Raw genomic sequence first — 18528 nt, forward strand, 5'->3', positions numbered from 1 at the left:
CGACAGCTCCTTTTTCATAATTCATCGTGGGAATAATTTAATGTAAGGGTTGTCCGAGCAACAGATCCCGGAGGCGGTTGATCCGTCCCCGATTGATTGAAACCCTGGTCACGCCTTGGCGCCCTACGTGCCCCACCCCCGAAGTGGGAAAGGGTGCTCTGCCCCCATTTCCGAATTACCCCACCATCATCGTACTCTCTCTTTCCTCCCTCATTTCTATTCACTCTGCCGTGATTACTTCACCAGCCCTGGGGCTCCAACTTGGAGTTGACGTGGCCACGATTGCTTTCCTCCCGAGGTCCACCTCCCTGAATCTCAATGTAACTTATCTCAAATTCGTTTTAGACTGAAATCACTTGTTTGGACCCGATTTCTAATATGTCGCTCTCTGTCATGATAAAAATCTCTTTCCGTCCTACTTTCCCGACAACTGATGTCTAATTCCGAGACATTGCCTATCACGTTTGAAGGGCAATGAAGAACTACATCATTCAATACATAAAGCATCAGCTACTCTGTGACACAAACTTTTCCAACAAAAACAAAATTAACCTCACATAAAATATATTACTGGATTCTTCAAAATTTAGCGAAACTCCGCTAACAAGTTAAAACATCTTGTTAATACATTATCTAAGAGAACTAGTAAAGCTGTGTATTTGTTTAAAATATTAATATTACATTGAAATCACTTGTTTGAACTGATTGGCATTGTTTAATGTCAGGAAAAGGGAGGCGGATAGAATTTTCCTCTCACAAAATTAGAACAAAAAAAAGTTTTTCCGTCGCAAGCGAGAGTGATATTTAGACCAACCTCCCTTTGTATTATGTATGTTCTAATACATGTAATACCCGTTGTTGATCTAGCCTTAGAAATGGGACCTCGACTTTCAACGGGAAATGCACGTAAGTTATTAAAATCGATGAACATGTAGCTTGGAAGTTTTTACTTCTGATCTGCCTATTTTGATCATTTGTTTCAGTAATGAATTAGTGTGTTTTGCCATGTTCAAAAGAATCTGCTTGCGTATTTATTGATCTAGGACACAAGAAGTTACAGGGGAAGGGTTCGAGGTCCTAAAATGAAATCTTTTTACCGAACAGAGAATACAAAAACAAAAATTCAGCCAAACAGCCAAGCAACACAAAATTTAAATATCAGAATATGGTGCTGAATTTCAAAATAATAGTAGAATGGTAAATATGCAAAACTGAGTGAGCATTTACCGTTTTTTGCAAATAGTCTTTGCAAGAAAAAAAGGCTAGCGTTGCCGAAAAAACCCGGACAATTTTTTGGTATAAAAGTCCATACTATCAACTACCATTTGATGGTAGTAGTCTATGTGAAATTGACCTAAACTTAAATGATTGTTTTTTACGAGGGTTCGCAACTGGAAGGGCTATACCAACCCTCAGGATGCCGGTGTTTATGAAAAAAAGCCCATTTGTAAGTAAATCGGGTTGGAATGGAGGGCCGCCGGATTCGAACCCGGGACCTTTACCTTACAGTGATGAGCGCCGTTTCAACGCCTAAACCGTTGCGGCCACCGACGCCCCTCAAAATGATTATTAGAAAATTTTAAACTTTTTCTCAATGATTCTTGAAAAAACACACGTAAAATAACTTAATAATTTAATCAATTATTTAATAATTGATCATTACGAATAATTAAAAAATACCTTAAAATTGGATTTAATTCATGGTTTTATACGAGAGACCAATTTATACTGTGCTATACTATTTTCACTTGACTTTTATAAAAGACAATAGTATTATAAGCTATATTGGATATATAATCGACTAGTTTTATGACAGATAAAAGAAGAATATGAGCTGTTCGAGAAAAACATTGATTTATTTCCCAGCATTCGTTTTACAACATTATTAATTTTTAAAACGCCAGCGTTTTGAATAAGCAATTTTATATTTTCAATATTTAATTGGTTTTAATAACTGCAGATTATTTAATCTGATGGTGGCAAGTAATTACCTAAAATATTGCAAGGAGGCTTTTATATAAAAAATCGTTTTGTATTAAAAATATGTTTGTATGTTTATTTATATTTTTCACTCATTGTTTTAATCGCACAGAAACCAAATCTTAATTAAACTCACAATTTCAGAAATTAACAGAACAAAACAAATACTCTTGAAGTTTTACTTTTTATCTCAGTAGTTGAGACATTGGTGTTGTTAACAGTACTACTAAAACATTTTTTTTTTTTTTAAATCTACTTATTTTTATATAAATTAATATGAAAGTAAGCAAATGTTAAAATTGAGAAATAAAACTATTATATAATCTTGATGTGATATGAGAATTCGATTGTTGGGATTAAGTTTTCTCCGTTCTAGTAAAGCTGAGATTTAGATAAGTTATGCTAATTGAATGAGGTGTAGGGGGATCATCAAAGATAGGTCAAGGGGTTGATGTCTGAAACATTTCGGGCAACTACATTATTCTCGTCTATGATAAGAAGAATCATTGATCAATCAGGTTCGAACGGTTATTTACAAAAATAGATGTTTAAACATATTTCAAAATGTTTTTCATTCCGTGTTAACGGCTTCCTGACGGCCGCCAGGCGCAATTACTGTTACAAATCCGCCTTTGGGACGACAGTTCAATTTGACATGTTTGTGTGACGATTTACATTAAAAACAGGCTTTATAAAATATAATATTGTAATGCCAGGGATTACCGGGATTATTCGGATGATAAAATTTTTGAACTTTATGAATACACTAGCCGTCGTTCCTAGATGGACATTTAATTCTAAGTAAAAAAGTTTCCTCCGTTTTAAAATAGATACTAGAGGAACGAATCTGCGTTCAGAAATATGACTGATTTTGAAGTTTGAGACAGTGGAATCCCTCTTTCATTTTGTAGTTACATAATAGTTACATTTTAAACCCCTCTATAACGGAACCCCTCCATCCCGGTCTGGATGCCCTCACTTCCCATCAGAGTAATTCACCCATCTTTAATGGATAAACAGTAAAAATATATTAAATTTCCATGTGAAAAATATTTTTTTAAATGATTTTACTTGTTTTTTGTTCTTTTACGCCAAAAACGTTTCAGGAAGGTTGCTAGGTATCGCAGATAACGTTTAAATTTGGGTTTTGACATAGGTATTAACCCGTTCTGGATGGTATGCATGATATCGCGCTCTTGCTTCCCTCAGTGAGGTTCTGCGAGCGGGATATCACCCTCTTGTCTTTTCAATTTCAGACTGAAGTTCAATGAATCAGAGTTTACTTAAAACAGTAAACTATGTAGGTTATCATTCATCTGCGTATGTTTACACTGCCGGCGTGACATGGGATATGGACGTCTTTCTAAAGGAGCATCGCAACGGTGGAGATTAGCAGTTAGGCTGAACTGCATTGGGTTGCGATATGGCCATATACGCTGGCGGAGCTCTTACACTCTTACCCCAGGGAGATAGAGTTGTCTTCTCTATCTAGTAAGTGCGTGGGAGACTTGGTCGATGCATTTCGACCACTTTTTGGGGTATCCATTTACGCGCGGCACTGGTTAAGGGTGCTTATGTTAACCCACCCCCTCGGAAGGGGCAAGCAGGAGAAGTCGATATGTCGGCAGCATGCTGCAGGATGATGTGGGCTTCTACACCTCACGGAAGAAGCAGATTGTCCTTGCGTGGAGGTTAGTTGCTCCTAACTTGAGAATCTAAACGTGTAATAAGGCCTATGAGCCAGGTGCGCAAGCTAAAGAATTTCAATGTTATATGACATTGCGCCCCAAGTGGGAAACATGTACAGTAACATACAACATATCTTTACTTGATACTGCAATAATACAAAACTATGTCTATGTCATTCTTATGAAAATAAGGAACGCGTCTAAAAAAATTGGTCAAAATTTAGGTAGATTTTGAGATTACCTATTAAATAAAACAAACGTTCTTTCTTAATAATATTAGTAGAGAATAAATGTTTTCTCTATCTATCCGTGGTTTTATATATACATATATTTTTCTATTTATCTCACTAATGAATAAAACAGACCGACAGTTACAGTTATGTACTGAAAATGTTATTTTAAATTAGGTCAATTAATTAGATTCATTAGTTTTTCTGTATTGCTAGCTTGAGGAGCCAATGGTACCTTGACGCCTGTCTGCTGGACTAGCGGGGAATGAGGCATGTATCATGGCCTCAGGGAATTTGGAATTCTCAATACCTATCTAGATGTAAATGGATTTTATCCATAACCCCGAAAAAAAATTGAAAAAAGGAAGACAAAAAAGATTCACCGTAACGATATTAGAGAATAGATTTCTCTCCGGAGGGCTTGCTGGAACTGTTTTCGGCCGGGTTCAAGTTAATCAAATCTTTCGTCGAATATCATAGATAAAGGCATTAAATAAATAAATTTAATTAAATAATAAATAATTGCCGAATTTGTATGGTGATATCTTCCCATGTAAGTTCTTTATGGATTGTTTTACAAATGGAAAAAATAATTTATCCTCTTATGATTGACAAGATATAAAAAGTTATTGACGAAGTAACAACATTTAAAACACTGTAAAACGTTTAGAAAATGTTTTTGAAGTTTTTATAATAGTCTTTTTATTGTTAGACATTTCTGATAATTAGTTATATTTATTGATATGGTCATTGGTCGTCTTAAGATTTTGTATTTATAATTTGAATGATTTTAGAAAGTTTAAATACCTAATTTCTTTTTGGTGGGTAAAAAAAGTATGGTTTGTTGATGTTAATAATTAAATAATTATTTTTAGTAATAATACTGAAAGCCATAATTGAGTTATTTAATTGATAAACTTTATTAATTTTCATTGTTATAAAACCTTTTCCAAACCTGTAATTATAGTTAGTCATACAACATCAAAAAATATTTGCCCACTCTCTCTTCGTGGGGTGATTACTCTGTTTCGATCTTAATTTAATACACAGACACGAAAACCGGCAATTAATTAAGTCAATATGCCGGTAGAGTTGTAACACAATATGGTCATGAACATTGAGTTTTATGAAGGACTTCGCAGCAACAGTTTTTTAACGGAAAAATTAGCTGGACATTCCAAAGCTACACTTATTAAATAGTTGTCTGGGAAAATACCAGAGGACAATTAAGCTGGACTTATCGAATATTACTTTATCAGAGAATATTATAACAAATATTTTCGAATAAAACTGCCCTAATAAATATAATATCATTGCCTTTTAATATAATGCTTGTACTAAATTATAACCCATGAAGTGTCATTTTTTAAATTTACATTGTTCCCCGTAGAATTTAGCTTCCAAATATTTATTTTTATCTTGTACGTATTCTTCGTTTTTATCGATCGATGATAGAAATCGAAAATTATTAAAAACAAAAATTATATTTACTCAGAAATAGCATCATTTTTCTTTTTTTTTAGAAACTCTTATTTTGGTGAAAGACGCATCAGCCTTCTTCTTTCAATGTCCCAAAACCTTGAAAGACTCCTTTTAAAGCGCACCCATCCTAGATACTCATTTGAAATAATTCCCTTCACCAATTAGGCTTCTCTTCTCACCATTCCATGATTTAACAAGGTTTCAAAGTTACTTCAAAGATAATCTTATTAGATACTTAAAATTGATAAATGCGTATGGGTACATACACGTGGTATATCTCCATTTTTCAGTGTGAATGTATTTATTAGCGCGGATGAGGTACGTCTTGATGTGGCTGTGACTGAATATAGAGTAGCTCACAGGCCCACCAAATTAGTTTAGAAGGACAGGTCGCCGCTATCAAGATTGTAGTATGACTACCGAGGTGATTCAACCTCTCCAACATGAATGTATTTATTAGCGTGAATGTTTTGTATAAATGGACGAGGATGTCGAAGAATATTGAGTACTCCACTGGCCCGTCAAAAATAAAATCTGAGTTAAGGAAATTAGTCTAATGGATGAGTGAAATTTTGTACATACTGTATGATGTAGCAGGAATGGAAGGATGTCGGTAGGGTTATGACCATTTTACCGACTTTTTATTTAGTTGTAAGTGCAGGACCTCAGTCGTGCAACGGTACTCTGAGCCCTGCCTACTGTAGAATATGTAATTATTTTCTTAGTGAGTCTGTAAATATGGAATTATTTTTAACAAATACCGAGAAAAAAAAGTTTCAGAGTTGTGAACTCCTGTGCTCTAGAGAATAGAGGTTGGGTGGTAAGATCTTGTTCATAAGTCATATAGAGCAAAACAACTTTTTGGGCTGTGCCGGCTTTCGGTGGTTTGTTCCATCCAAGACCTGTTTATTAAAAAACCAAATTAACAAAATTACAGATCTTATTACCCAAACTGAACCTGGAGGTAGATAAACATCCAAAACAAGAATAAAGAGTATTGCATGCGTGCATTCCCAGATGTAGTACAGGTTTTTGATAGGGTCTGGCAGCCCGATAGGTTTGATAAACTTAAACGTCTCCTACCCACTCCTATTATCTTACCATGAAATCCTAACTGACCTCTGGTTAAGAGTGAGGTGCCACAACAGTATCCAGAAAAATATAAGATGCCGTCCATAGAGCAGCATCGTTGATCCCAGTTTGTATACTATTTCTATTAATTCAGTATTTCGTAAAATTTCAAAAACATTTGGTCATTATAAACCTATCAAGTAATCGAGTTAAATATTGGCGGTATTCTTTAAACCCTATTTCTTTCAATCAAATACAAACAAAACATCGTTTAGAAAGGGTAGAAAGATAAAACTAGGCAATTTAGTGATACATTAAAGTTTAAGCCAATAGACATATGAATTCACGTCACTCCTCACGAACTTATGGAAGTGACACGACTTCTCAGAATTCACACAGACCCAGAACAATGAAGATGGCGAAATGCACACACGCCTATACATCACTCGTTTACAGATACGGTTGAGTCTTGCCTTTTCCAAACAACTGAAGGATTGGAAGCAGGGCTTGGAACAACAAAATTATTTCTATTTTGAATATTTCGTAAAAAAGTAAAACTTTAGACTAAAACATAGCAATAATTGTTAATTAATTTTTGTTTTGTACTTTATGGTGATATGTGCATTGGGCAAACAACGTAATTGAAGGAGTTAGCTTTTGGCTATTTATGTTTCGACTTGTTCAAGAGATATTAACTTGAAAGAGAGGCCGCAGTTAAGCGTTATGTGTTCGGCTTAAGTTAAACAGTAGAAACGGTTTTACGTTTGTTATATATTACTCAAGGAAGATATTGAACGTGCCCTATTTGTGTATCCTCTTTGGAATACTGAGCCTCCGAATAAGATTTATTGGATCGCAAGGTAGTCCGAGTCAAATTACAGTGGCGACCATTATTCGCAGACGCCTGTAATACATATAACAAATAGTCGCTTACGATTAAGGCGCGCATAATATAAATTGAGGCCTCGGCCGAAGGTTCGGGTGTCAACAGGACAATAAACCAGGCTCGGGCTAGAAATAATAAATAGCGGCTACAAAGGGACGGAAGTCCCAGTGTTCACGGTGCTATATAGCCCGGCGTTTTATACACCCCCATAACCATTCGCTTAAACCCACCGATATCACACTTTAAATAATACCCAGCCCTTTTCATGTACAGCATACCAGAGAGAATTCAAATCATATCCGGCCTCCTAATTTTGCCGGTAATGATTTAAAGAGAATAAAACAATTAATGGGCCCTTTCTGGCAGTTTATATTGCTTTTGAATCTCGTCCAAGACTCCTACAGGGTTGGATTTATTTAGCCAAAACTAAATAAATATTAATTCAAATTGTGATTTTATTCCGGCGAAACTAAACTCTTGAGCAAACTCATCTAGTCCAATTAGAAAAAAATATTTTATCGTTAACAAGAACTAGCAGGAATTAATCCTTAAGTAACATAGGAGGCGTGTCAACCATGTACTTCTTATCAGCAACACCTGCAACTCAAATGGAAATCGCATTTGTGACACCATTCTCAACGGTTGTTTACATATTATCGTCTAAGTACGTGAAATGATTTATTTTGAAAATTCAATTATATACTTTAAAAAGAAAATCATGTTTTCTTGTATATACATAGTGAAAAATAAACGTTTAAGTATTGCTTTATTTAACTAAAAAAGAAATCAACAACTTTTTTATTTTGTAGTTTTATTTTTATCCTTTGTGAGTATACCGTAATAATACACATGAATCATAAATTATGAAATAATATATATATACTACGTCCCACCGAAAACAACGAAAATGGCAAAGTGGTTCTTCCGTATCAAACGTACGGTGGAGAGATTGATCTGAATCATAGTGAAGGGATTTTGCTCACCCGACTAAAAATAGGCCTTGCGAAGTTGACACATGTACACATACTTTAGGCCAAACTGCGGTCCTAAACTTCGTTTGAGAAATTAAGGCTGATTTAATGTATATAGTATTTTGTTTTATGGTCCATTTTTTGTGTATTGATAATGAATGTATGCATTAGTGTGAATGTATACGGTTAGAGGTCCGATGGCCGAAATATGAGTTCATAGATTTCAATTCGAATTTTGTGTGCTAAAGGTCTTGGAGAAAGAGAAAAGATCCTATGTAAAAATCTGCAATGGTTGGATCTGAAATGACTAAACTGTTGACAGCTCCTAGAGGCTAGGTTCCATCCTGGACTGCAAAATGAGATGTCATATGCTCGATTGAATGCATATTTATATGCATTCCACCATTGCTATTAATTTCATAATGTCAGACATAACCCATCTTCGTTCATCTGATCGGCAATCTTAATTACTAGGACCGTATATTCTCTTTAGTTAATAGCTGTTGACACAGAGTTCGTCCCTGGCGTGAACTCTAAACTCGAATGAGTGAAACTTTAAGGAGCAAAATTACAATACCCAGTCAAATGATCTGTGTCTATTAGCCGATGGTGTATTCATCTCTTGCATATCAACATCAAAGTTTGATCCACCTACACTATTAAAACTTAAATCTGTAAGCAAAATAAACCGTTAAACCAAACGCATGGAAAAATGATAATTTTATTATTATATTAGGTTGTTTTCCACTGCCAAACACAATTTAACTTGCTGAACCCATTCTAGGTCACTTATTGTGTCCGTCTTCACTCGCGGGTACGTTGAACTACTCATATGCTTTTCGGCATTCTCACGTTTGAGTAGTTGAACAAACCCACGAGTGAAGACGGGCCCAATCAGCGACCACCCAGTGCTACTGTTAGAGTGGGCTACTGAACCCACACCCCTCAGGCAACGGGTGCATCAGTAGGCAATTCCTGAGATTTATCTAAGGCATTCCTGGGTCGGCCATCAGTCCCATCTTAAAAATAATACTGTACCACGGGAGGGGGTGTCTCCAAGTGGTCCCCATTTGAGGTTGGACTAGTGTGGTCGTGGTTTGCAAGGAGCTTGTACCTAAGCTAGAGAGTACCGGCAAACCGGAACCGGAGATAGAGTGTTTCTCTATCTCTCCGGCGGTGGTGAAAGGCACTGTTGAAAAGCTGTGCCAGAAACCACAAAACTGCTTTTTTAAGGCTTTTGTATGGAAGTATTCTTTTACCTTCTTTCATTCTTGGCACTTCTGAACTTGGGTAGCATTGCACCACCTCGTCAGCCAAGGAATGTGACAGTTCATCTAAAGTAAAAAAGTTAAAAAAAGTAAAATCTTCCCGGTGCTATCCTAGGGTAGTAGTGGACATCTGAGAGACCTCCTTGGGGGTGAGTCCGGATTTTAAAGATCCTCAGTCTGATTCAGTCAGCTGAGTAAAGATGGGAACATCTGACCCAGTGCTAGTTCAGTAAGAGTCCACTGAATCGCAAACCGATACCCACCATCAACTGTAACAATTTAACGTGTCCTCCTTCTTTCAAATTAAAGGCGTTTAACTGTGAAAACAACATAAGCCCTAACAAATAAGTTATAATAAGATTAAAATACTCTGAAAACAAATTGTGTAAACATAATATTATGTTGAAAACGTATTGCAGAGGAAAGAAAAAAGTATATTTATTAAACTAATACGGTCATAACATACCCAAATCTGCAATAACATTTGTTCAGCCTAGCAGCAAACAGGGTAGTGAATGCGAACAAAGGGTAAAATAAATTCTTTTCGACCTCTGACCGCCCCAGGCGAACAACACACATCATCTGAGTATAAATTTTTCATGAACTTAAGTATCCTCTCTTAATATAAAGGTCTTTGTTTTCCTTTAATTTATAGCTAAATATGAATTGGCGTTCAGCATGAAAATACGGGAATTATATATTTTTGAACATTTTAAAGATTTTTTAACATTTCTATGTTGCTTGTGATCTTCTTCACCCTCCTTGAAAATTCACCATGCATATACACACACACACACACACACACACACACACACACACACACACACACACACACACACACACACATATATATATATATATACACANAAAGCGAAATTACTCTGAAATGGTTGAGAATCGGACCATGGACAATATGAACTTTTTTGTTCATTTTAGGGTGAAGAATCTACTGGAGAAGTTTGTAGCACGAGTAGCAATTCACCCTGTATATATCCTTCTATCTTTCCTCACCTCGCATTAATATTTATATTTCTTGCATTGAAAATGCTTAAACATGATATTCAATCAACAATATAATAAGTCGGGGATACTCAGCTCGTTGAATGTAGCACTGCAAATATCAGGCGGTTGTTCAATCCCAACAATTTTTTTCCTTCCCCAGCGAAGTATGAAGTCTTCCGATGTCATGGAAGTAAACGACTTCATTCCTATTCACTAATCCATACCGTTTTCCCTTTCACTAAGAGGATCCGATGGAATTGACAGTTCCGTACACAGGAAGTGCTCAGTGACGGAATCCCCGTCAACCCCATTAAATAAATAGCATAAACTTTTTGTGAGGTACGGGCGTCTTAACAGTGGCGAAAGGAGGGCCACCCGGCTATTTACACCAAACGGACCTATGCCGTCGGTTTATTTTGAATGTTTTCCTGACAGTTCTTTATCTTTTATATATTTTATTTTTAATTTCTAAAGTATATTGTAAAAGCCTAAAATAGGGCAAAATAGATAAAATGTTTTAATTAATAAATCACACGGTGAATTATCGTCAACAAATTGATGTTTGGGATCGGAGATGTGGTCTAAAATGAACTAGTATTTTTGCCAAGCTCTCAGTTTTTATTAAGTCTTCCTTGGCGCTCTAGAAAATGATAAATATAATTGTTTTAATTACTAAAGAGATTTTGTTAAGGAAATAACGTTCCAGTTGTATCGGTCAACTCGATCATCCTTCGCTCTAATCTTGTTGCAGAATCCGTTATAAATATTATATATTATAATACCGGTTATATTTTTTTTATTGACTATTTTTATTCTTTGACATTTGGTAAGTGATAAATAAATGTGTACGTATAACGTGTGTTTAGTACTAATGTTTGAGCAGTAGTTTATTCTTTGTATCACAGAATTCATCTCGAATAATTTTTAAATTATGGAGATCTGCTTTTAAGTTACATGTATTATCGTTAGGGTTCATGTGTATCATTTCTTTTAACAGTTATGGCGAAATTGATATTCCATTATATTCAGGAGTTTATTCATTACCAGGTCTGCAATTATAGGTGATAGATGGCGCCCCAGTGATACACTATTTATTTGTTCATATAACTGATCTTTCTACTTAAAGTAACCGCTAAAGACAGTCACTTACAGTAAGCCTAGTTAAAAGTGGCATGTTATTCTCTATATCACTGTGTCGTCACAATAAAACGTAAGATATAGAACCCAGAGTTATGTTAGAAAAAAAACGCATTACTTCTAGTGATATTTAGAATTTCGTCATCATCTTATAGTATTATATATATAAAGGAGATGGCGGTCAGAAGGTTTTGGGACAGGAAAAAAAAGGGAGAACGACGGAGTTTGTATTGTATTTTGTATTAAGACGTATAAATGTAATCTTTATGTCGTTGTGTTAATTACAGTATTTCACGCCACGATTGCCTTGTCATTTCGAGCACCTATTAATTCTATATATATANTAATTATATATAAACGCATTACTTCTAGTGATATTTAGAATTTCGTAAATTTTGTCATCATCTTATAGTATTATATATACGACCCGGTCGTCATAGCCAGCCGAAGTCATCCATGGCTTAACCAGCTGTTGACGTAGAATAAGGCCCCTCATGATCGCCAACTCTTCGAACGTCATAGCGGTTATGTCCACGAATTTGCAGTAATTACGTAAGGCCCGAGAAATTTTCTGCCGATCTTCTTCCCCGAAGCAAACTGGGTACGCGAAATTGCTACCAAATCACCAACTGTATACTGCTTGGCTCCTTTGCGCGTCTTATTGTAAGTTTGTTTTTGCTCTCGCTGAACGTCCATTATCTTTTTCTTAGCCGTGTTTCTCATCTCGTCTTGGAAATTCTGGAAGTACTCGATATATTTCTCTTCGATTAGCGTTTTCAGTCGTAGATCTTCAAACTAAGTGCGTCACAGTGAGCTATTTTCAAACCAGGCCGATGTTCGATCTTGTAGGAGTACTCCTGTAAAAATAAGGCCCATCGGGCGATGCGTGGTATAACGTCTTTTTTCTTCATTGTCATTCTAAACGCCGAACAATCACTCACGATTTTGAAGTCGGTCCCATGAGATAAACTGGGAATTTTTTAATCGCTTCTATCACGGCTCAATCCTCTAGCTCGAATAGCTCGAAGGATTCCTCTCGGGTTGGTTTGTTTTTTTGCTCATGAACATGACTGGATGGAAAAGTCCGTCCTCAGGGTCTTTCTGTAACAATACTGCACCATAGCCGTCGCGGCTCGCGTCACAGTGTAATTCGGTCTTAGAAGTAGGGCAATATATTTTCAAAACCGGTGCTGATGATAGGCGCTCTTTCAAAAGAGTAAACGCAGTTTTTCGTTCCTCGATGAACTTAAACGTTGCGTCTTTGCGCAATAGATCACTGAGAGGTTTGGAGATAGCGGCATTGTCCTTGATAAATTTACGAAAATATCCCGTAAGGCCCAGGAAGCTTTGCATATTCTTTTTCGTCGTCGGTTGGGGAAATTTAGCTACAGCGGCTGTCTTAACTGGTGACGGTCGTACAGAGTTATACTCTACGGCGTTGCGGAGGTATTCCACCTTTCGTTTGAAAAAAAAAAAACGCATTTCTTCCAATTGATTTGCAGCCCGTATTCCTGACAGCGTTTAATAACCAAAGAAAGTCGCGATTTTGCTTCGATTTCGTCTTGAGCAGGAATTACGAGATCATCCATATACACCATGACCACTCCGGCTGAAATGAAGTCCTGAAATACGTTATTAATAAATTTCACAAAAACGGCTGGCGAGTTACAAAGTCCGAACGGAGCTTTTAAAAATTCATAATGGCCGGTAGGCGAACGAATGGTGTTCACTTTGTACTTTCCTCAGCGACTGCCACGTGGAAGAAGCCGTTCTTCAGATCTAAAGTTGTGAAAGTACGTGAACTTCGGAGCTTGTCAAGTTGGTCATCTATCAAGGGCATGGGAAATCTATCCTTGACTATTTTTTTATTTATTCTTCGATAATCAATGCATAATGACTGTAATAATAACTGTCTTGCACGTCTTTAAAAGAAAAATTCGTACTGTGTTCGATCGTCGTAACGCGGCATTTTCCTTCCTGAGGAGTTCGAGCTCCCGCTGTTCCAGTTCTCTCAACTTATATCCAGCTTCTCCTGGATTTCATTATCCCCGTCGGCGTCTCGATAGCGGCGGTTTGCCCGTCTTTGAGTCTTCGGCATTTTGTCACAATCGTGAAAGTCACAATAGGGAAAATCACTATCGGAAAAAATAAAACAAAACAGTCACTACCGAACTCTTGCCTCTGTTTCGAGCTGGAGCGGCCCCCAAATTTTGGAATTAATAAGTGCTCGAAATGACAAGGCAATCGTGGAGTGAAATACTGTAATTAGAGATTTGGCCAATATGCTAGACCATAAGGGGGGAAAAAAAGTCTTAATACAAAATACAATACAAACTCTGTCGTTCTTCCTTTTTTATTCTGTCCCAAACCTTCTGACCGCCATCCTCCTCCTCCACACGTCACTACAGTCCGGAGGTTGACGTCATTGCTGTACATGCATCTTGCCACATACACACACACACACACACACCCGCGCGCGCGCGTGTGTGTATGTGCGTATGTGGGAAGATGCATGTGTGTGTGTGTGTGTGTGTGTGTGTGTGTGTGTGGAGAGAGAGAGAGAGAGAGAGAGAAAGAGAGAGACAGAGAGAGAGAGAGAGAAAAAAAAGAGAGAAAGAGAGAGAGAGAGAAATCATAACTATATAATATACAGAGAGTGAATGAGTCGAAAAAGATAAAGAAAAGAAGAAGAAATAAAAAGTGAGAGAGAGAGGGGGTAATAACTAGATAGTATAGAGAGCGAGTGAATAAGTGCGAGAAAATGAACAGTACAAACAAAGAGAGAGTCAAAAGAAATTGCTAGATAAACAGAGAGTCAGAAAAAGGTTGAAAGAGAGAAAGAAAGAGAGGGGAGAGAACACACTCTTTCAACACAAATACATTTTTCTTTATGTTTTGCGTATTTATTAGCTCTCTCTCCCTCTATCTTTTTAAGAAGAGTGACTAATTTACTTGAATATGCCCACCTAATTCAATCAAATCCATGAACTTTAATTTAGTCTTGTGGCTTGTCGCAAATATTTAATTGTACAAATTCTCATGCGTCGAAGCTCTCTTTACGACCGTATTAAATTTGGAAAGAGATTTTTTTCTTGTTTTTTTCTTATATGTGTGGTAAATTGTAAAGTTTTGGAATTAGTTTTTTTTTTGTTTCGGTCGGTTCCAAAAGAACAAAGGACCCTTTTATTTTTAATTGAACCGTAAAAATCGAAATTTATATCGACTCTCTGATCGACGGGCATAGCTATGAAGTATCCCAGACTTTGGTATTTCAGATTAATAATCTGAATGTCTGCAGGTTTTCTGAGTCTTGGGAGTAAAAAAAATATGTACATAAAGATTAAAAAAATCGAGTAATAAAAACCGACCGGTTATAAACGTCGGCTGTGACCTATCACGTTGGACAATTAATTCTTTTGTACTTTTCTAAAGGACCTGGTTCCAGGATGAGAACATAAAACGTCCTTATGTATTCGCCTTTACTGTCTCGCCCCAAAAAACAACCCACAACGAACTAATTACAGCTATAAAAGAAATCCCATAAGGAAAAATAATTTTTTGTTTTGTTTTTGTAGTCAAAAATAAAAACAATTGAATACATAAAAAACTTACTAAGTTCTTTTTTCATTTATTTTCTATGAAATGCATTGTTTATTTTTTAATACAAATTATAATTAAAACAGGTCAAAAGTGTGGGTTGTTCTGTTTCAAAACATTAAATTAAGCAATATATTGATTAACATACACAAGTGGAATGTAATGTATTTATTTGGATTGTAAAAAATGTGAAATTTATAATCAGCAATTATTTGCAATAATACATTTCACTGGTAGGAAAGTACTGTCGGGCCCGTTTGGACCAATAAACTAATGTATTCAATACAAAAGTACTAAACTAAACAACTTCACTTCCCGGAATCAGTGTTGCCTACAGTGTTGCCCAAACATGGGACGGAGGGAATAACATTGTTATATCCCACACATTTGCAATACCTTACCATCAAATCGATTTAAACTTGTTTATTTAAAATAAAAACTCTTAGCGGAAGGAAATATTTGATATTTGGAATAATTAATCTCACTCTTAATGTCTCTCGTTGACATACACACACACACACACACACACACACACACACNTCTCTCTCTCTCTCTATCTATCTATCTATCTATCTATCTATCTATCTATCTATCTATCTATCTATCTATCTATCTATCTATCTATCTATCTATCTATCCATGTATCTATCTATCTCCCTATCTATCTACAGCACTTTAGTTATTTTTTATATATGCCTGGAGATAATGGAAGAAATAAAAACTGCAGGTTTGCTGGCATCAGATGCAAAAGCCGAAAAGACTGATTTTTCAAAAGAAATCTCGAAGAATCATTGACCATTGTTAAACATAATACCGATAACACTGTTTGTTCAAAGTGATATTTAATACGGTCGGAATAAAAAATCAAAGTCCACAGTGGATTTTTTTGAACCGTTCCTAAGTTGTTAAAAGCAGGGTGCTTTGCACTCAGCCTAATGGATAGAGTTGCCATTAAACCTCCGGACCATCTAGACAGGCCGGAACCAAACTTCCAAAAAGCCCAGTGTCCGGAAATCCAAAGAAATTTAAGGAGCTTAAAATGTTTTGCGTCAAGAAAAAAGTGAGCTATTGAAAAATTTATATGACCAGTTTTGACGTGTTTCCAATTACGATCAGTTAGATCTGTAGAAATATTCATAAAATATTAACGTACTGAAGGAGTTGTAGCATTTCCCTCTGCTCATTGATATTTTTTCCATTTGAGAAAAAAAACAGAACTGTCAAATTTTGTATTGGATTTCAGGGTTTTGTTGGAAATTCACAGAAATAAAATTTTAATAACCGTATTATAGTTTAGGCTCTTTTGAAAGGTTCTTGTATCACATTTGTTAATATTAAATAGAATATTGACCCCCAGGCTTAAAAAATTAGAGATTTCGTCTAGTTCCATAGCAACAACACCCAATAGAACGTGTGAATGGGGGGGGGGATTTCGGAATTCTCTTTTTCGTACCGTCAGAGGTGCCAACAGGAGGAAAATACATGGCTGCGTTTTATTTAAATTGAGCCCGACCGAGGCGATAATAAATGAAGGGAGAGGTCAGAGTCAAATGGAAATTCGACCTTCGCCGTGAACTTATACGACTTTTCACACATATGCTATGACAATTGGCCGGTAATATTTTCTTATCAAGGATCGTTTGCCGGTTTTATTTTATTTTTATGAAAAGGCTCATTGGTCGCGTCCAAAAAAGATGCAGAATAGTAAATTATTGCATTGTAGAATAAGTGTGAGACATTTCTGCTTTAATGTGCTAAGTTTAACTAAAATAATCTACTAATTTGGAAATCAACTCTCGAAAAGTTATTTCGAAAATTGGAATTTCGCAGTGTGACGAATCCAAATTCTTTCGATAAAGAAAATTTGTTCATTGGATCGTCAACTATTCGTAGCGATTTGCGTCAAGTTGAATCAACTTGATGGAGACATCGGATCGGCATGCAGCAATGACTTAACCAGAATAATGTTTCTATGAAAAAAACATACATGACAGTCAAGAGTTATTTTAAAATTTATTTGATATTTTTAATCTTGAAAATACGAAAACGGTATCATTTCTGGTATATTGTTATCTAGAAGCAAGATACTCCATTTCCTCAATTCCAATTTTTAAATCTTTATATACATTTGCTTATTTCAACGTAAGCAAGCTTTCTTTTTATACGTATGTGCCAGTGATTTTTAGTCTGAAGGGGCAAGGTCAGGAATAGTGTGAGTACGGAAGAAGTTGAACTCCCTTATGGAATGGATGCTTCCTTGGATTTCAATTGAAAAACTAATAATCCAGATTTTACGTTTTTCCGATATATAAAAGTTTTTTGTTGAAGAAGTACAGACAGTACAGAGTATGATGACTGTACGGTGACTGCACAACGATTTTAACTAATTCTCTGACACAACTCTTTTGATTTTGATCGAAATAAGATTTTTCATTCGGTTTTTTATCTTTCAATTTGCTTAAGAATATATGAAATTCTTCGGAAGAGCTGATAGTCTGAAGGAGCGGAGTCAGGTCCGTTCTCTCGTAGTACCACTCATTGGATTTTGATTAAAACTCTAATACCCAAAATTTTACATGTATTTTCTTCATTTATACTCTTTTGGAGATTAAACCATAACCACGGCATTACTGGTAAGAGTCGATTGTCTGAAGTAGCAAGTACTGTTGAGTGAGTGGTAATAGATCCTGGTGGTATAACTTCTTGAATTGCAATTTGAAAAATTCATAATTTAATTTCTCCAGTTTTCCAATGTATTAAACATATTTTCTTTTAAGAATATAGACTATTGCTCCAAGCAGGTGGTAATTTGAAGGAGCGAGGTCATGACTATAGATTGGGTGAGATAAAGCTCAATTCCCTTCTTGGATTCTGACAGAAGAAAGCCTTTTCCTGTTTTTACCTCTTTCAATGAATTAAACTTTTTTTTCTGTAAGATTTTTGGGAAGTAGAGGTAGTCTGAAGTAGCATATATGGTTATATGATGGTTAAGGTAGAAGCTGAATTCCATAAAAGTCTATTCTAGATTTTTGAGTTTTATAATGTAGTGTACATATTTTCTTTTAAGAAAGTGGACTATTGCACCAAGCAAGGAGCGAGTTCCTTACATCTGAAGGAGCGAGGTCAGGACTACAGATTGGGTGTGATTCAAGCTCAATTCCCTTCTTCGATTTTGACAGAAGAAAGCCTTTTCTTGTTTTTACGTCTTTCAATGAA

At 35.9% G+C, this 18528-nt stretch overlaps 1 protein-coding gene across 1 annotated transcript in view; it reads left to right on the forward strand.

Moving 5' to 3' along the window:
* The first annotated feature begins 17480 nt into the window (after nt 1-17480).
* The window catches only part of LOC106673246, a 74082-nt gene continuing 73034 nt past the window's right edge, over nt 17481-18528 (forward strand). Inside the window, exon 1 of the mRNA XM_014405289.2 lies at nt 17481-17524. The gene's annotated coding sequence lies outside the window, so the exon portion shown is untranslated. The remainder of the gene's footprint in view (nt 17525-18528) is intronic.

This window comes from Cimex lectularius, unplaced genomic scaffold, assembly GCF_000648675.2.
Source record: "Cimex lectularius strain Harlan isolate CLEC.00 unplaced genomic scaffold, Clec_2.1 scaffold288, whole genome shotgun sequence".
In the NCBI taxonomy this organism is placed as follows: domain Eukaryota; kingdom Metazoa; phylum Arthropoda; class Insecta; order Hemiptera; family Cimicidae; genus Cimex; species Cimex lectularius.